Below are 14,872 nucleotides of genomic sequence, written 5' to 3'. Positions count from 1 at the left end.
GTAGTCATGTGACAAATTAATTGGTTTAAGTGTTTAGATTGGTATCAAATGTTAGATTTGGAAGGAGATTAGTAGTCTTGGGACCATTGAGGTCTAAATTTTAAGGTTAAAGGAGATGCTATGTGAAAGGAGAATTTGGATCTCATTTGGCTAGGATTTTGGTAGATGGAATTGTTCAAATTTAGCATATTATTCAACCAAGGTTGGCTATCTAGTATTGGAAACTCGCAACATTCACAATGATCTTTCAATGCATCATTGTTGGGATAAATTTAATTTAACTAAGGCTAAGGCATATTCCATGGTTTATTCATAAATTTTTAATATGATGCATCACTGGGTCAATGCCATGGAGATCCTCAATAACATTGTTGTCTACCCAAATACCAGTGCATTTGATTTTGATCTTCCAGATTATGTGGTTGATAATCTAGAGTATGGTTTCTTTAGTTGATATGAAGTTGCAACTAATCTCTTTTCATTGTTAACTTTATCAAGAACAATATTATATACTATTTATTTTTTCTTCAAGTATCTCATGTGAGATAACTATGTAATGTTGAACTCTTAAGTGATGTAACTTTATACTTGTTTTAAAATGGTATGCAATAGGAAAAAAATGTTTTTCTAATGAAAATGATTTTAAGAAGCCTTATTTCAATAGCCAATCAAGACGGCCTCTTTGTAGGGATAATGAGGAGTTAGTAGATCACATTATGCTTTACTTTTAGTTTTCTTTTGAACTTTTGTTGTCTTGCATTTTGTACCCACGAAATGTAGGTAATAGTACAAAACTTTTCCAACTTAGTTTGGCATTTCTTTGAGTTAGTTCATTATTTAATTGGCTAACATTGATCAACCAATCAACCTCAATTGATATAATGAACCTTTTTATTGAAGGCTTTCGTCAAGTCCTTTTAGTTTTTATGTTTGTTAAGCCTATGCATGATTTTTGAAGCCTTCAAAGGTCATTTTTCATGTTTTTGAGTGTGTGTTGGTTACCTTTTGGTCTATTAGTTTTTCTCAAATCATTGCTTTCTATTTTCCCTTTGATTTGATCTATCTTAGGGCTTAATCAGAGTTGCCAATCAAGATACATGATCATTTTAGTGCCCAAAAAGTGGACTCTCTAGGTGCAACTGCATGATTTAAAAAATCATGTTATATTTTAATGTTGACATTCACTTTTTGAAAAATATAACATAACATGTTATGTTTTTAAGTTACTATATCATTTAAATTTATCACTTAAAGTAACTATAGAGCACTTTATTTAATATTTTTAAGTCGAGTTGTTTTTTTATTTTTTACTTAAGTGACTCTATTAACTATATAGTTTGATTTATTTGAGAAACTTTATGTTTTATTTGAAACATCTAAGTTAAATATTAATTTTTTAAATAATATTTGCTCATATATGCTAATTGTATTATGCAAATGTTATTTTTGACCCAATTAAGTGACATTTCCTCAAAATCAATTAAACACATGCTTTATTGATCACTTAGTTGTGCAAAACATGTCTTTCAACCCATTTGCATGTAAATATGAAAATGCTTCTAGAGACCATGTTTTTGCACTAAAGGCATGTAAATGCATGCCACTTAAAATGTGCAATGGGTCTTCTAGAGTGAGACTTCCATATTTGAGTGTTTTTAAAATATGCAATGACCTCCAAAGAGTGCATTTTGCACTAAAAAGCTTATTTTAACAAGTTTTCAAGATATGCATTTTACATCTAGAGGACAAGTGCATGCTTTTTAAAATTTGCCAATGCACTCCTAGAGTGTGTTTTGCATAAAGAGTCCAATCCATCTTATATAAAATATGTCAATGCACTCCTAGAATGTGTTTACATGAGGAGCACAAATACATGTTTTTAAAATATACAAACTCCCTCCTAGAGTGTATTTTTCATCTTGTTTCATGCATTGGCAAAGATAGAACCCAATTTGAAGATTCAAGGGCCAAAAAATTCATGTCTTCCGTCTCTAAGACTATGTTTTTCACAAAAAATTCCTAGATATGCCCATGTAATGGCTTGAAATCTCCAATATCAAGGTCATTTTTGCGTATTTGTGCATTTACATGTCCTAAGCGTTGATTCTCATGCAAATTTTTTTGAGTTTTGTGATGTCTTGGAGCCATGTTTTAGCAAAAAAAGTCCAGAAATTGGGTTTTTCATCCACATTTTTGCATTTTGCATCCATGTTTTATTGTTTGGGGAAGTCAGTTTTGCATTCACAAGTCAAAAATGATCAATACAGATGCATTTGTGAGCCATGTTTTTGCAAAAACAGCCTCAATTTTTGCATGCAAAGGTCACATTTTTGTTTAAAATACCCAAAAAATGGTATTTCCAGCCCATATGTTTGGACCAATAGGGATTGCTTTTCAGCTTGAATGCATGTTATTGCCTTTGGAGATCACGTTTTTGCATTCCCAAGACATAAAGGATTCATGCAATGGCTTTCTAAGACCATGGTTTTTTATTAAAAAAGGGTTTTATTTGGAGTTTTTGATAAAAATAGTTTGCATTCAAGTTATCTTTGACCACGTCTTTGGAATTTTCATTTGCAAAATGTCTATTCAATGCTCGTGAAATTCCTCATTGGAAGATTGAAATAGTCAAAATAAGTTGTTTGTGGATTCAATTTTGGAGGAGAATTTGTCTTCAAGCCTATTAAGCCTCCATATTTTGCTCATTAATCTCCAAGTAAGTTAACAAGTTCAATTGTGCTTATTAGTTCATGTTTATCTTGCTATTTTGTTGCATATTTTATGTTGATGTTGCATACTTGTTCAAAGATATGACGTGAAAAGTGTATTTTTCCTTTAAATGTGATGAGACCTTTCATTTTCACATATTTTGATTTTCCCCAAACTCCAAATTTGAATTTGCACTTGAAAGCAACTTGCTTGTTGACATGTTTGAGTCTAAGACTAGAGGTGTGTGTTTGTCTTGTGCTTGTTTTCATCATCTATTTTCGTGCTTTCTTATTTTTCTTCTTTTGGAAGAAGTTGCAAATTCTTTCCCAAGAACTTAAGCACATATCACACCATTTCATTTTTCACCTTTCCATACAAGTGCATCACATCTTTCTGTATCCCACCAATTCATGTCAAAGCACATTGCATCCATTCCTTTCATATGCAACTACATTCCAAGAGTAATTACATGTAATTCCATCTTCCATTCGCATTTGCATGTAATCTCACTCTCCAAGAGCAACTAAATGTAATCTCATTCTCCATTGACATTTACATGTAACTACCTCCATATCCACCTACATGTAGTTTCATCCTCCAAACCTAATTACTTGGTTACACCAAGTCATGATTACATGAAAATCACCTTATATGTAATTGCATATGGAGAATCTGACTTTGGTATAAGGTCGCTCTTTAAACACCAAAGTTGTCATTTGCACACATCCACATGCATCCCAACTTGCATTCTTGGTCATCCCAACAAAAACCCATCATTGCCCATGTGCAATCCATCCTTCTAAGTCTGACTTTCGCCCTTTCCATCCAAATACATATGCTTTCCGATTCATTTTCAATCATCATATGTGTTCCATAAGTGTCTAATCCATACTTCGAACACTCATCCCTCATGGATTTATCATTGTAACTCAAATTAAAGGTTTTCATGGATCTAATCTCATGGAAGATTGTTTAATCTCCATGTTGCGGTGCACTCTTCAAGATATGTCTGAACTTCTTCAAAGAACAAAGACATATCGTCGAGAAGATATGTGTTGATCCTCAAAAAGTAGTAATTCATTTGGTCTCCATTTTCCTAGTGGTTGTTTGAGAACCTAAGTTTGCAAAGGAATGTGCCAAGAACTTTGCTTCATAAAAAGAGAGTTAAATGTGTATGGAAAGTTTTTCTGAGTTTACATCCAGACACCATCAAGAAGGTTTTCAAATTGTCAGAAATTCTAGTGTCAGTAACTCCAGAATGTGCCAATCTACAAAGGAGAATTCACGATAACTCGAATGAGGAAAAGTTTGATCACATCAAGTTTTCAAAAGATAACTAAAATATCATCAAAGAGAATGTAGTGGTATAGAATACAAGAATGCTCGCTCCTATGATCGTCATGAAGTACAAGGCTTTTGTTGATAATCTACAAGGTTGTTTCATTCAAAATCAACAATTTTAACTTTCTTCTTCTTCTTCTTTCATGTTTATAGTTGGAGAGAATGAATTGCATGAAAATATGTAATTACATGTAATCTGAATTGCATGTCCTTATGACATGTAATCAAATAATTTCTCACATTTAGTTTGAAAATGTCAAAGTTGGTTGAGTTGCTCCAACTTTTGCCTCCAATTTTTTCTCAACTCCTTTGCTTGGATAAAGGAGTGCCCTCTCATTGTAAAAAATCATCTTTTGTTGTATGCAAGAAAGCTCTTCCAAACTTGTACAAGCATAACTTTGATTGTGTAGTACGAATTTGGGAGAAAAGTGAATACAAAAAGCAATCAGATTCAAAGCTTTGTTTGGAAGCAATTTTCAAAGAATGAATTAGAAGCTTTAACTGTAGTCTGTGATTCATGTTATTAAAATTGTGTTCAATAATAGAGCATAGTGAATTAGGAAGCAATCAGAGCCATAGCTTTGACTGGGAGCGATTGTGGTGATACATAAACAAGGAGCTTTGATTGTAGCTTGTATTACCATCTCAAATTCACAAAAGATAGTTAGAATTCCCTACTTATGGAAGTCTTGTGCCCCAATGGTGGAGGTTATTCTTATAGAATAGGTTAAAACAGGACTTAGAGCCAAACTAGTACGCTTTCAGCTAGCATTTGAGTTAGTGTTGGTTTATCAGTATCACCGTTTACAACTTTAGATAAAAATGTAGTTAGAGGTTTCATCTTTCCCATTACTCACTCTGTGGGTCAGTGCATTCTTTTTTGAAAGATAAGAGGAAATAATATTGGTAATACCCTTTCAAATCTCCCAACTTCTTACTTACCTTGAGTTGATACAAGGAACGATGATAAGGGGGCCTTCCTTTTAAGGTAGGAGAGACTTTGTCTTACATGTGGTGACCGGTCTACCTATTTTGTGACTAAATTTTACCCAAACTGTCAGTTACAAAATATCTACCCAACAACTTTGATAATGCTTATATGTTTGTCTAGATTAGTAGAGTGCTCTCACAAATAATATTATAAGTGTCTTGTCAAAGGTTAACAAACTTTGAATAAGTAGGTGACATTATCCTATTTGTAGATTATAAGTCCATCTATTTTTATTATGGAAATAATAGAATGAGAGAAATAGGATAACATTTCAAGTATAAAATGTTTTCTTCGAACCACAATTGAGGAAGTTCGCCAATTAGTAGAATAGATACCTCTCCTTAGAAGGGAAAATATTAATGAACTAGGATAATTGTTGAAATAGTGTCACTAATGTCAAATGTGGAAAGACTATTGAAATTGATGTCAAAGAGCTAGTTAATGGCATCCAAGCTGAATTATATAAGGCATAAACTCTATTTTACTCTGTACAATGTCTCCATGTGCTTTTTAGTTGACCTTTTTTGTGTGTTTTTTTTGGCAACCTATTTTTCTACAAATTGAATTTTGGCTGACCTTTTTTGCAAGTTTCTTTTTAACTAGCCTATATTTTGTAAATTTATTTTTGATTGGTCTATTTTTTTGAAAGTAGGTTTTTGTGTCTTACTTTTTGTGACTTTCTTTTAAATTGTCCTAGTTAGAAAAGGGTATTTTAAATAATTAAACATTGATAGTTGACTTAGTTGATGGTCATGACTTTTGGTGAAAGGTTGCATTGAAGGGATATAAATAGAGGTCACTTAAGAGTTCAATTTAATCATCAATTCATTGAATGTTATTTCGAATTTAAGAGTAGACCTAAAAAAAATAGGCGATGAAATTTGAGTCATCTTTTGTCTATTAATTTAATAGATTATTTTCTTCTCAACCTTTCTCAAATCCTTGACTAATAAAATATTTATCCAATTTATCATACATAGCTCTAGGTGTCTATTTCAATCCATAAAGAGCCTTCTCTAACCTGGGAAATGCATCTAGATTTGCCTCTAACTTGATACCTTCTAGTTGGTCAATGTAGACTTCTTAATTAAGCTCAGTATTCAGAAATGTTGACTTGTCATCAATCTAATAAACTTTAAATTTTATGTAAACTACAAATGGAAAGAGCATTCTAATGGCCTCTATCTGAACAACATGTGCATAAGTCTCATTAAAATGAACTCCTTCAATTTGAGATTAACCTTTGGATGCAAGTCTAGCCTTGTCTCTCATAATTTTACCACTCTCATCCTTAGTGTCCTTGAAAACCTATTTAATTCCAATCACATTCTTTCATATCAGTCTAGATATAAGCTCCCAAATCCAATTCTTCTCAATCTGATTTATCTCTCTTCCATTGCCTTGATCTATTTCTAATATTTGCAAGATTTTGTCATAGGTTTAGATTCAACTTCTAAAAGTAAACAATATGAATCTTGTCCTTTCACATCCCAACTTCTAACAATCACACCTTTATTCTTATCACCAATAATCTAATTTTCAAGATGTTTCCTCTTAACATACCTTGGAGTTTTTTTCCAATGGAAGAAGATGTTGGTCTTGGTTCTTTGTCTTCCTTCTTCTCATCATTAGTTTTCTTTCTTCACCTAGGTAGTAGATTCATAATCAACAATCTTCCCTAGTTTCTTCTAAAAATATTTGTCAACTCTCACATTCACACTTTCCACAACTTTATACAACCTTTTAATGTAACATTGATATGTGTTGCTTTTGGTAGTATATCCCATAAATATTCTCTCGTCAAATTGTCATTAAAGTTTCCCAAATTATCTTTATCTCTATAAATATAGCACTTACTTCCAACAATTTTGAAATACGTATTTCTAGGTCAAAGCTCATATGAAGTCTTATAGTATATTTTTGGGTACAAAACTCTTATAGTATATTTTTGGGTACAAAACTTTAAGTGTAGACAACATTGTATATCACTTCCTTCTAATAAAGTTGAGTATAGTTTCTTCTTTAATTATCATCATTGTTGCTTCCTAAATTATGTTGTCTTGTGAATTCTTGTTTGTAATGGTTGTAATTGGAAAGGCCTTATACCCCAACATGTTGTATGAAAATCTTATGTTTCAATTAATGAATTTTGTCACTTTTTGAATCATATTACAACATCATTGTCTTTATTTTTTTGTTTGACTTTTGGCTAAAGGTTTGGACATCTCCTTTGAGGATTCTCCATTCCTTTCACTACATCAGATGGTATAGCGAGGTTTGATTCTTTTGGTTACAAATTCGAGATTCGACACTTTTGAACTTGTGGATAGTTGTTTGTGAGGTGGAAAATTGCAAATGTGGCTCAAAACAGTTGGAGGTGTGCACAAGGAGACTAGATTGGCTTTATTGCAAAGGGATTAAAGCTCGAGGGTTTTCCTTCTTTAGTGAACAAATCATTGATTTGAGGCATTTGTGCTTGAGCCTTAGAAGATGCCTCTTAGAAGAATAATCTAGGATAATGGAGCAAATGTAGGTTGATCTTGCAGAGAAGATTATATTTGAGATGAAATGATACAAGGAAAAGGAACATGAATGTTATTGTCAGTTTGTTGAGAAACCCTAAAACAAAGGATGGTTATGAAGAAGTTGCTAAAGATTTTGGAGTTAAAGCTAAAAGATCTAATGGTGATGACAAATTCGACAGGCCAGAGAGATCTATGGATAGGTTAAGTACTATTCATGGGATGGAAGTATCTAACTTTTCAAGTACATTGAATCTAAAGGATTTGATTGATTGGATAGGTGAAATTGAAGACTACTTTGAGTTTGAGGACATTAGACACCCTCTTAGGTGATATTGACATAGACAAAGTTGAAAGGATATGTTGTTTTATGGTAGAGTTTTACAATGAGTGTAAAGCACTACAATGAAGAGTTCTACAAGCTTACCATTAGGTCTGGTCACAGAGAGATTTCCAAGGAAAGGGTGGCTAGCTATGTTAATGGTTTGAAATATAACATTCAAGATGAGATTAACATGTTGAGGACAAAGGTGGCAGAGGATTCTTATCAGTATGCCCTAAAGGAAGAAGATAAGTTGAAGAGGAAACATCAAAGTAACCCTAGAGGAAAGGATAAGTTCTAGAAGGAAATATGAAGGACAAACAAGTAGTTGAAGAAGGGCCTAAGTTAGATGCATCTAAGAGAAGAACAAGTGGCAATGACTTCAAAGGTACCTGACCAAATGTTGTCAAAATGGACATGGGGATTTTGAGTGCAAGAAAGTTATTGTGTCACAAGAGGAACTTGTTGCACCTGAGGATGGTGAAAACCTTATGGTTTGTAGAGCATTGGTGAGTCAAGGAAAATTTGAACCTTGTCAATGGAGGAACCTAATTAGATCCATATGCAAGTTAGGAGGTAAATGTTAAGGTAATTGTAGATGGTGGAAGCACTGATAATCTAGTCAATGCAATGCAAGGCAAGAGAATCCCTAAAGGAGATGTCCAAACCCCCTACAAAAACACACACAATGAAAACACAACAACAAGAAACAATAATGCAAGATCTAATACCAAACCACAACTCTTTATTCATAAGATAACTTATTACATGCAATATGTCTAGCTGTAAGGCCTTCCGAGTTAGGGCCAAATACAAACAACAATTACAATATCAATTTTGCAAGATTCCACAAGATCCAATTTACAATCTCAATCCCAATTAGTCCATATCCACAACTAGATAAGAACACCAAGGAGAATTCACACTTGTACCCTCAAGTCCACCAAGCAATCCTCTAGCTCTCAAGCTACAGCTACTAGCCCTTCAAAGTTTGCATCCTCTTCTCCAAGATGGATCCTCATAATGCCTAAAGACTCTACAAGACCCCCTACTTATACCCAACTAAGCCACAAGTTGACCTAGTTCATTACAAACTAAATTAAATTCCTCACATTAAATATATGTTGAGCCAGAAGTTGACTACAACACAAATTAAATACTCATACATAAATTAAAAGCCAAAAGTCAGCTCACAGAGAACTTTGCACCAATAGGAACCAAGACCAACTCGAGTGCCTGAGAAAACCAAGCCAAGCATCAGCTAAACCATAAGCAATACTAAGCTCTCAGAGCATGTCGAGCTCCTAGAGCATGTTGATCTCCCAGTGTATGTCTGATCCATAAAGTATGTCGAGCTCCTAGAGTCTCTCGAGCTCCATAGAGTATGCCGAGCTCCTGGGAAAAACTATGCCCAATAATGAACAAGCACCACTCCTTTGGTGACCAAATCCACATTTTCAAACAAAAATCCCTCTAACATGCAAGATTGCAAGCTAAACAGGGATGCTCCTGCATCACTAGTTTTGGTATAGATGGCACAAAAGTTGTCACATGTTTCTTGAGAGACCTTGGTAGTATGAATCTAAGGTTTTACATGATTGTGTTATAAATCTCTTCATTAATGAGAAGGATGGTAGGAAGCTTTACTTGACTCCTTTGCAGGAAACTAAGACGAGTATGAGGAGCTTGAGCATTGCTTAAAGGGTTAACTTGCTGATGAATTAGAGAGTTGGAGATCAGAAGGCACAAGCTTCATATAGTCGTAAATAGCCTAAAATGCATGAGAGATGACATGACTCAAGGATCATGTATCTATTGGAAATAAAGGATTTGTAAAGGGAAAGGATTTGCAAAATTTGCAGAAGAGTAGAGGTAAACAAGGGCATGTGAATTTTGTTGAGGATATGTGGATCATGAATTAGCATGGAATTCATGTGATGAATTCTGTCAAATGTTCTTAAGTTCCTAAGAACACCTTCTTCTCACCTAAGGTGTTTGATGTAGGATCATCCTTGGGCAGTTGGTAGTCTTGTATCATTTCTTGGTTGAGTGTTCCTACTTTGTGATCTTGTTGATAATCTTGGAAATTTGGTTGATGGTGAACCTAGTGATCAAGTTATGAGTTGTTATCTTCGAATCTTGTTAGGGATTGCCCAGAGTTCATATGTCTTTAATCGCACTTTATCCTTGTTCAATTTTGTTAATTAATTATGATATCATTAGTCTATTTGGCAATGTTTTCACTGATTGAGTTCTTGTTTAGTAGTTCGAGTGTGTTATGGGTTTTTTTATTGTTCTTCATTAGTTTGTGTTCTTCATTTACCATTTTTCTTATCATGGCTTGCATTGGACATTTTGAGTTGATGAAGTTTCTCAATGTGGATCTTAGGGTGGATTCTAGTTTTGGTCAATGTCGCATCTAGACCGATTCTAGAGTTTCTTGATTTGATGTAATTGTTTGTACTTGAAGGTCTACTAGTCTAATACATTTTTCCATGGGTATGTGTAATATTGAATGTCAACCTCTTGAGGCATTGTATATAAACTAGGGTTTGTGATCGTGATTAAGTGGATGGGAGATAGAGATTAAGCTAGGGGCATCCTACGGGGTGATAGCTTGCAGGAGAAGGATTAGATTTGGATATGTTTTTTCATGTTTGTACTAGCCACAATCCAAAAGGCCTTATAGGCGAGCATGTTGTATGAAAATCTTATGTTTTGGTTAATGAATTTCGTTTCTTTTTTAATCATATCTCTAATTAGTTATCCTCATTTTATTGTATGACTTTTGGCTAGAGATTTGGACATCTACTTTGGGGATTCTTCATTCTTTTCACTGGATCACATAAGCATCCATAAGTGACACATCATACAACATCTCATCATAATAAGTTCTGATTCTAAAACTAACTAGGTATTGCCCATCAACCCTAGCCCTAGAATCATTTTGTAACCAATTGATCGGATACAAACTTGGATGTCTTCTCCTTTCTAGCTTCAAATTACTAATTGTTTCCTCACAGAAAAAGTTAACACAACTTCCACCATCAACAATAACATTACATATCTTATCCTTACATCTATGTCTAGTCTTGAACAAATTTCTTCTTTGCAATGGTTTTCACACATATGTTGAAACTCTTCTATAGATAAGAACTTCACCTTCTTCATTAGCATTCATTGCACCTTCTCATGACGTAGTCTCTCTATCCAAATAAGATAATTCTCCTTTAAAACACTAAAAATCCCTATGACACATTTCCCCACTCTAAAAGCAAGTTCCCTTGAATTTGCATCTTCTTTGTACGCCATTATAACCTTTGATGGTTTGATTGTTGATAGATTCTTCACCAATTTCCTTAGGAATATCTACCACATTACTCCAAAAAGATGATCTACCATCTTTACCACCCTTGTTCCAACCATTCTATCTTCCTTCAAATATTTTTTTCAGCTTTTGTTTAATCCTCAATGTCATCTTATAAGAATCACCAATAGCTATCATATGAACTATAAGTAACTCTTCTAGAATACTAGGTCTAAAACCAAAGATATACCTAGAAATCTTTTCCTTATCAGCTTCAGAATGACCAACCCTAATCATGATCCTTTAGAACTCCTCAATATACTCATGTATTGATTTATCAGCTTGCTTCAATCCTCGAATCTTCTTGAACATTTCCAATTTGTTATTCATCGATATAAATTGTCTTTTCAACTATCCTAGATCCAATTTAGAATTCTTTTCTTTGCCTCCTTGTTCCTCTCCAATTGGACTTCCCTCCACAAAATACTTGCATGACCTTTCAACTTGGCATTTGGAATACGAACCTTATCAGGATCTTCTATTTTTTCATACTCAAAGTATCCTTCCAACTCATTGATCCAATCAATCATTTCTTCTAGCCTAAGGGTACCAACAGAAGTTGAAACTTCAACTTTAGGTCTCTTACCTATCTTGGACATAACTTTCAAAATTCTAGCTTTCTCATTATCTTTATTTTCTTCAAGAGCTCCCTCTAACTATTCTTCTTTATCAAAGTCTTCATCACTATTTGGATCAACATGTGATATAGTTCTCCTTTGCAATTAATCTTGCAAAGCTTGGACTTGTCTTTGCAAAGCCATACAATTTTCATCTACAATGCTTTTAACTCTTCTTAGAAGAATCTCCAATTTCTTTGGATACCATATGCCAATTATTTGCAATTGTGGGTCAAATCCACACTTTACTACCCTATAAAAAATCAAACTAGGGTTCACAACACGATCCAATCCCACATGGAACTAAACCTTGCTCTGATACCATCTTATGCAGCTCAAGGCTGGAGAATCCCCAAAGGATATTTGCAAACCTCATAAAAATGAGTCACGCATCATAAAAACACAAAGATATAACTGAAATAAACATTTGTATTAACTAAAATAAACATCAAATTAACATTAGACGTGTCAAGTTGTAAGGCCTTCCCAATTGCAACCACCATAAAGGAAAGTAATCTCATATCTTCCTCATGATCCATCGAGACCCAAGAGATAACTTTTACTATCCCTCCTTCTTCCTCTCACATGCCCTAAATACCTCGTTACATTACATTTATACACAACCTTCAATAGATTGACCTATAAAGAATCACCTTTCCAATAACAGGAAAACATGTTCAACAAATAGGTCTAACCCCAAAGATAGGATGAGCAGCCAAACAAGGATGTGTGGGTCAAGATATAGGTCCACACACAATCCAAAAATTATCACAAAGAGCCACAAATCATCACATAAAAGGACAATCATCTCAGGATCAAAATTATGATCATTTCTCCAAGGTCCAATGAAGAACACACTACCCAAGGATTATTTAATTGGAACTTGAAGGACACGAAACCATAAGATGTATGATCATAGAAAAATGATCCATGATAGGTCATGTTCACAATTCCAAGATTGTAAAGGCTAGAAAGCTTGACCGATGAATTATACACTCAATCATCTAGGTTGGCCAACAAAACAAAAAAACTCCATGAAAGGATGCAACATTGCCAACATCCTAGGATGTTCCTGCATCACATTCTTCTTGATCTTCAAGTAGCTCAATTAGATTATGGTAATGTTATTTCTTAGACTTGAAATACCAAAGATACATTGAAGAAATTTAGTATGGGAAAATCTAAACTAGTAAGTATCGTATATGGTTATTAGTTGTCACTTGAGAAAGGATGATGAGTCTAACAAAAGTAGATCTAATTCTTTACAGGTTTAGAATTAGAAGACTATTATATTTATTATCTTCAAGATCTAACATTGTTCATGTAGTATGTTTTGTTCCAAGATATCAAGGTAACCTAAAGCATTTTCATACCAAGGCAGTAAAAGGATATTCAAATGTTTAAAAGGATCTCCATATATTGGTCTACGCTATAAAAAAGATGATGATTTCTTTATGAAGGCTTACACTAATATTGATTAGGTCAGTTCCATGGATGACAAAAAAAAGTATTATTTGTGGAGCATTTTCTCTTGGAGGACAATTTGGACTCTTGGCTAAGTAAAAAATAAGATTTAGTATCTTTATCAATAGAAAAGGTTAAATTTGTTTTGTCAACATCTTGTTGCACTCAAGTGATGTAGACAAATAAATATAATAAAGATATCAAAGTGATGTATGACAATTGCATTTTCATCATGTGTAATAATACAAGTGAAATCAAGATTCCATATTAAATTAATTATACATTCAAGAAAAAATACATTTAGGTATCATTTCAAAAGAAATAAGGTCACAAAGAAAGAGATCAACTTATAGTTTGTGCCGACAAAAGATCAAAATTCATTCATTGTCACTTTTCACTAAGGCATTATCAATTGATACTTTTGAGTATATTAAAAAAAATGTTAAGCATTATTGCTTTCCTTCTAATTAGATGCATAAAATGGTGCACCTATCTAGACGTAGAAATTCAATGATTATCTTTTGTCTCTTGGATTGATGCTATAGTTTCTCTAAAGGGGAGAAGGTAATTTATTGGTTACCATTTGTAAAAAAATATTGTAAAAGTTTGTAAGAGTTTTAATGAAGAGGATATTAGGATTCCTATTCCTTAGGAAAACATGTCATCACTCTTTGGTTTTATAAAATCACCCACTTAAAGGGTTATTCAAGAAGATATTTATTCCTAGGAAACTATAAATCTTAAATGAACCTCCATTATTCCAAGCATCTTATATGAAATTTTACAAGCATTCACAATTTGCATCAACATTCTCAAAATAGGCTCCAAGGACTAATCACAAACTAGACACAAATAAGTTGCTAGATCACCTTGTCTTGTGTAGAGTGTCAACACTCCCATCTTTAGTTGATTATGATAACAACTGATCAAAACAAAGAATGTTGAGGGAGAACTTCATCACAAGAACTTCACCTCCATTCACAGACGTACAAGAGGATCAACACCATACTTTTACGAAGACATCTAACACAAATTTCCATTATCACGAAAGTGATCTAATTAGGCAAGGGGGATCATTAGCATACTTTCAATTCCAACTATATGAATATTCAACTCAACTTCAACCAAGCACATATATGGTTATTCCATTTCAAAGTAAAAAACTTTTTATTCTTAAATAAACTCAAAATCAACCCACAAATATTCAGACAATAGAACTTGAATGATTGCCACTGCCCCAACCCTAAATACTTGACAATAATTGTTTGATTAGGATTTGAAGGTCACCAATGTCTCCCCTAATTGATTGAGAACATCTCTAATACCCTTCAATAAATTCCATGTTATCATAATACCCTTTTTTTAGAAAGGTTAATGTCATTGACAATTTCCATACTAACATAAAACCCTTACTAACAACAAGAACTGCAACTTCAATTGTCATTAATTGTTGACAATAAGTCCAACGCATATACAAATCAATCCTTCAACAATATCTTCAATAAACTGCATTCAAACATATAGTGATCATCTTTGATT

At 33.5% G+C, this 14,872-nt stretch overlaps 1 protein-coding gene across 3 annotated transcripts in view; it reads right to left on the bottom strand.

Annotated features, from left to right (window-relative positions):
• The window catches only part of LOC149534628 (glucose-1-phosphate adenylyltransferase large subunit 3, chloroplastic/amyloplastic-like), a 362,597-nt gene that overhangs the window by 311,363 nt on the left and 36,362 nt on the right, over positions 1 to 14,872 (bottom strand). The window lies entirely within an intron of this gene.

The sequence above is a fragment of the Cupressus sempervirens genome, chromosome 10 (genome assembly GCF_028749045.1).
Source record: "Cupressus sempervirens isolate cs-2001-9-10 chromosome 10, ASM2874904v1, whole genome shotgun sequence".
In the NCBI taxonomy this organism is placed as follows: domain Eukaryota; kingdom Viridiplantae; phylum Streptophyta; class Pinopsida; order Cupressales; family Cupressaceae; genus Cupressus; species Cupressus sempervirens.
The sequence above is the reverse complement of the archived record's forward strand: the minus strand, read 5'-3'. Positions and strand labels throughout refer to the sequence as shown.